Below are 6,169 nucleotides of genomic sequence, written 5' to 3'. Positions count from 1 at the left end.
AAAGATATTTGGTGGTTATAACAATCCTTTTAAACATTTGCAGTGGAGAAGAAACAGGTTAGAACATACGTGACCTAAATGATGTCACAGACCTCTGTTACTTTTATTGGTTATATTCTATTTCTTCTTTGTTTGTTGTACAGCAATTTTAGAGTCACCGGTCAAGCTCTGTTCTGGATGGGGCCTATGTTGCAGCTGCTTGGAACTTGCCAACAATATTTTTTCTAATTAAAAAATAGATTCTCAAAAATATTAAAATCAGACAAAGAAGTAGTTTCCCAGGTAAAATACTCCTAATTACCTGGACATACAAAAACAGGTTTTTATCTTTCTTGGACTTTTTCCAGTCATGCACTGAAAGATTGAAGTGGGCAACAGAAATCCTACAATTCAAAATGGTGCTGCTGGACATCAAAGGAACTGTACTTTACATGTCTTGAGGTCTCATTCTCGTGAGTGTGTTGCCATTCAAGATGTTTCTCTGCAGCTGGAATGATTTTACTGTTGTCTTGATGGTTGCCCACAAGCTGGCAGTTTCCCGATTTCGAGGCAGTCGCTTTGGTACTGGATGTGTCAGAGCTACTGTAGGTGCGCACAGCAGCTGCTTTGCACACTGTGCAGTAACCCTGGCGTGGCCTGGACCCGTCACACCTGCTGTGTGCGCATAACAGAGCTGTGGGTATGTGTTAAGCATTAGCAGAAGTAGCCAAGTCTATTTTTCTACGGAAATTTTCAGATAAAGTGGGGAAAATTAATTTGCTTTCGGAATAACCTTAATGAAGAAAACAAAGAAGCAGCTGAACTTCTGACCCACACCGGTGCACAGGTTTTCAAATGCATCTTTTCTTGTGATACTCCTGAGTAGAAGAATAACATTTTGAAAGAGTGCGTTGACGTTTGTGCAGGACAAACCAGTTCAAGTCATAGTATACAAGTTGCAGTGCTTGGCAGTAGTATTGCAGCTACTTTGGTGAGGAGAAACCTTTGGACAACAAAGTCCTTGAACTAGAACTATGTTTGAAGTGTAGATTTCACATCCAGGTTTCACTGCTGGTAAATCGTGCAGGATCTCTGGCTGATGAGTTTTGTTAGCAATAGGAGCCAGGACATACCTTCCTGTTTGTGCTTCAGACCACATTAATGAGGCAACAGCGGTGATCAGATTTCTCAGTGCAGACAAGTCCCTAAGTTATACATTCTTTTAATGGGATACTTTCATTAGTGCCTTAGCTGATATTACTCATAAGCCAACCCTTGCGCTACCAGGTTTAATCATTGTCTCGAGGCAGAGGCTTATTAGTGCAAGGTCATTCTATACTTTTTTATTTCATATTTCCCCTTAGAGAAAGTGAGCGATGTCTCCAGAAAAATCACCTACCTCCTGCCTGGCATATCAACATCCACAGACTTGCTGCCAGCATAGACGTAATGCCTCTTGGTCAAATTTCATGTTGCACCAAAACAGAGAGTTTACAGTAAAAGACAGATAATAAGATCAAATCCTGAAACTTCTATGTGGGATATGTAAGCTGTTTAAGGAAATAATGATAAAACTTCTATTAAAAAAGTGAACTGCTTCTTGAAAATATTACATCTCTCATTGTGAATTAAGTGCTGGATTGATAACTCTGGAGATCAAAGTCTTACACCTGGCTGAGCTACTTACATGTCCCCGTGGCCTTGGAGCACCCCACAGTCTAGCCCTCAGGAGTGGGGAAGTGCTCTGATTCCTTCGTCACTGTTAAGGAATTGAGGTGCAAAAAGGCAAAGTGACATATTTAAGCTCACATTAGAAGTCTGTGCTGAAGTAGGGATTTCAGACCAGGCATCAGATCTCCTTAGGTAGCAATCCAAATGGGAACTGTCACTTTTCTTACAGAAAAGCCTATGACAGCCAGAAAGTCTCTGATCAAAAAGCATGGGAGATTTCCCTGTTCGATCAAGTCCCTGGCCCTTCAGGAGAGAAACAATGAAAAAACAAAATCAAGACAGAGGGAGTAGTTAGAGGTGGCTGACTCCAGTGTGTTAGCAGCTGGACTGTAGTCTAACGAGCTTATTTGTTATAGAACAGTAAATAATGACACTTAGTGTATACTTTGCCATGTGGCTGTTCCTTGTGTTGGAGTGTATTTCCAATTGAATTTGAAATAGCTTGAAAATTAGGGAAAAACTTCTGCCACACCACTGTTCTCACAACTTATGATGGGAATGTTTTAGATCAAAATATGCCAATTAAATAGAAGCATGTTGGTTCCCCTGGAGTTACCATCTTACCTTTTCCTCCTGCCTCCCTCTCCAGGCTCCTCAGCAGCACACAGATGGGGTTTCTGGGCTTCTTCGCTCTTTGGTGACTTATTGGACAAGGAATGGAGAAGCCGAGACTTCCCAGACCTCTGTGTTCACTGTTTTCTGGTTTTTAACTCTTTCAGAATCATGCAGAATATACTAGGGGGAATCCAGATTCAGAATTTACGTGAGAAATCAGAGATTCCTTCATGGCAGAAATTGCAGTTCTTTGATCTGAAGTACTGGTGTTGCTTTCTTCATTTACGTCAGTAGGAAATTCAGCCCATTTTTTCCCCTGTTCTGTGCCCACTCCTTAACCCCAAATAATAATAAATCATATTTTAAAGATTAAGCATAATTAATCTATCATATTTGTAGCCATGTAAATTAAAGAGGTCTCAACTAATAATGTGAATCATATAATTTAAAATAAATAAATAAAAGTAGTATAGGCAGAAAAGCAGCCAACCATATGGTTTCACCATATGCTGAAGCATACTTACTGTCCCTTATATCCTGTATTCCCTGGGAAAACTATGTATACATATTCACTGACAAAAAAAACCCGACTCTGCATGAGAGAACTATAAAGCTACAAGATCAAGTGCTCTGTGTTTGGAGTCTGTGAAAATTCATGCAGTCATAATTTCTCTAATAGATGGATATCGTGAAGATATAGTCTTTGTAGGCTTGATCACATCAGTTTTTGCATGGAAGCTCTCCCTCATTCTCTGGAGATGATGTATGGTAGTCACCGAATGAGTACAAATATTCACATGAAGGCATTGATCCATATCCTAAAGATGTGTCTTATATACCATCTCCTCATTTATTCAGTGGGGAGGTGGTTCTGGATTGCTTAGTGTCTGTATCTGATATCTTTTAGATGACTTGGGGGCTGTATGTATTTCCAGGAAATACATCGGTTACCATCACGGCTTTAAGGTCTTGGCTCAACTTTTTCTGCTGTATTGATGGAAAGAAAACAGAGGTAACAAGAAGTGTTCACATATCAGTAGGACTGGTTGAGAAAGTTCAAACATTTTTTCATTGAAAAACAGATTTTACTTTAAAATAGTAATTAGATTTTGACTACAGCAAAAAATATTCTTTCAATTGAATTTTCCACCAGGAAACCTTGGGGTAAGCTTTTCATTCTAACTGAGGTAAACATTCTCTGCCTTTGCACAACCACCATATAGCTTTTAGGATGCACCACTGTATGCCGACCTCTTCAGCTACAGGTGATCTTCATGATGCACTACATTAGTCAGTGTCCACACTTAAATAATCTGGGATGTCCTTTGTTCTGTGAAAAGTGTAGCCATTTTGATACTTTGTCCCATTCTGAGAGAAAAATATATTGCGGAGTGGCAAAATACCACAGAGGATGGTAAATCCATTTTTAAGCAGCTCTGTTTAGAAGGGTGGCCGTAGGGCCCCGTAGGAATCTTTGTCTCCTGAAGGATTTTGGTTGTGTGTGACTACTCTGGAGTCACTCCTAGCTGAGGTACAGCAGCAGTCTCGATACTGGCAGCATAAAAGTTCCCACAAGCTCTTTGCTGGAGCCCACGCTCCCACAGGATGCTGCCACTGGTACTGAAGCTTTGGTGTGTCCACCACAGCGGTCAACGGGCTGAGCGTGGCTGAGGACAGCAGACGGGCTGAGTCCCAGACCCAGCAAAAGCTGTGAGCTGCCGCCTCTCCTGGAGGCAAGAGTTTGGGAGGTGACCAAACTTCACCCTCCTCTGTGATCACAGTGCTGGTAGTGGCAGCAGTCTGGGTATGTTTTTTTCCCATAACCTTTCCATCAGAGATGTTATACTCTATTTCTCATACGTTTACCTGATAGTTTCCCTTACTGTAATTCACTGAGGCAGGACTCAGAAAGTCAGTGTGGGTCAGTTAAAAACTAGATACTGCTCATCATTGAAAAACATGAAAAAAAGAGTGGGAAGGAACAGAAATTTGTTGCATCTTGAAACAAACAGCATGGAGTTGGAATTTGAACAGATGAATTATGTTTTTATGTTCTTATCTTCTGTGTATCCATAACAATCCCAGGAGGCTTCACATCAACATTTTGAAATCTTTTTGATAAATGCATTCACATTCTTATCAAAATTGACTTGTGTTTGGATTTCTCATCTTATACTCCAATTAGCATTTGAACCCAACACATTAAGCACATGATACAGTGATGTCTTGAGTGCATGTATTCAATTTAAATGTTTCAGATCATTACTACTGCTGCTACCAAGTCCTATTTTACTTCTGGGTGTTTTCAAGAGCTGATTTTATGATCATTTGACTTACCTTGAAAATTTTTTCTATAATCTACTTTCTAACTCCCATTTATGTCTTTTTAGAAAAACCGAAAACAACTAAGATTATGTTAGTGCTGAAGATACTGAAGTCTTAGGTTGAAACCTAAAGTGGAACCTATCTTTCAAAGAGGAACAGGTCAAAGGAGTTAATGGCTAATGTGTGACTTAGAGCTAATTTTAAGAGAAGAATATGGAGTGATGCTGTTATTATTTCCTGTTTTTTTTTCTCATTCTCCTTTTTTCTGATCTCGCTTTATGCAGAACATAAAGGTTCTTTACTAGGAAGACGAATGGGAAAGAAAATAAACCAAGAGGTGACATCTCCAATCTGATAACTGTATGTTTTTGTTTCGGCTGCCGCCGGCAACAAAAGCACCACGCAGCCACCCCTCCCCGTGCCGGCGTGCGGAGGAGAGTGAAAAGAAAGAGGCAGAAACTGGTGGGTCGGGATAAGGGCAGTTTAACAGAACAGCAAACAGAGGGAAATAGGAACAACAACGGTACAGATAAGGAGAAAACACAACAACGAACCGCACAACCCAGACAGCCGCTCTCCCGCACAGGACCGGCGCCGCGCCCCCCCCCCAAGCCGCGAGTGAGTCCCCACCGCGCCGCCCCCCCCACCGGAACCCAGCGTGACGGCACAGGGTATGGAATGCCCGGCTCTGTTTGGCCAGGTGGGGTCAGCCCCCACCCCCCAGCTGTGCCCCTTCCTGGAGTCCGGTGAAAATTAACCCTGGCCTGGCCAAACCCAGGACACTGTACCTGAGATAAACATATATACATATAGTAGTGACATCTTCAAAAAGTAACGACCCACATGCAATTATACCCAGTGTTCTAAATACAAAGTCATGGGATTTTTTTCTAATTTGTCTCTACTATAGTAAATAAAATGGCCACTACCATTTCTGCCTCTAGCAATATCAAGAATATAGTGAACTTAAAAGACAGAGACTGTTCAAGGCAGAAGAGATCAGGCCCCTGTGTAATAGGAACAGAAAACCTAGAAGTTTGCCATGACCCTTTGAACAGAAGTTGGCTACAATGAGGGACAATGTAGTCAATTCTGGGCTCTGGTATAGGTCTCTTTTGTGCTGGCTCAGCTGCTGGAAGGGAGCCACAGGGTTAGATTGATCACCCCATGTGGAATACACCTCACAAGAAGGATGTAGCTTGTCTTTGGCATGATGACCCTACACTATTCCCTTGACTGGGACAGAGGGAGAGGACAGAGCACTCCACTATTCTGGCTGATCGCAAGCCACACAAAGCCACAGTAAATTAGAGAAGCCTTTTGAGGTGTGATAATTTATACTGGAATGGGGAAAGACATGGACCTAGTGTCCAAGAGGTGTGAAAAATTACTTTCTCTGCTCCCTCTTCCTTACTCTAGCGCTGCATCTTGTGATGACTGAAAGCACTACAGGAGCCACCATGGCTAAGCCACTTTATAGCTATGAGACTCTGCAAGATGAGTAAAATCATGACTATCCAGTTAAGTTCAGAGGACAGTAGACTTCAACCATACTATGCTTTCAAATTGTCCTGTGAAG

Source organism: Opisthocomus hoazin, chromosome 1, assembly GCF_030867145.1.
Source record: "Opisthocomus hoazin isolate bOpiHoa1 chromosome 1, bOpiHoa1.hap1, whole genome shotgun sequence".
Lineage (NCBI taxonomy): Eukaryota > Metazoa > Chordata > Aves > Opisthocomiformes > Opisthocomidae > Opisthocomus > Opisthocomus hoazin.
Note: the sequence above shows the minus strand (reverse complement) of the source record.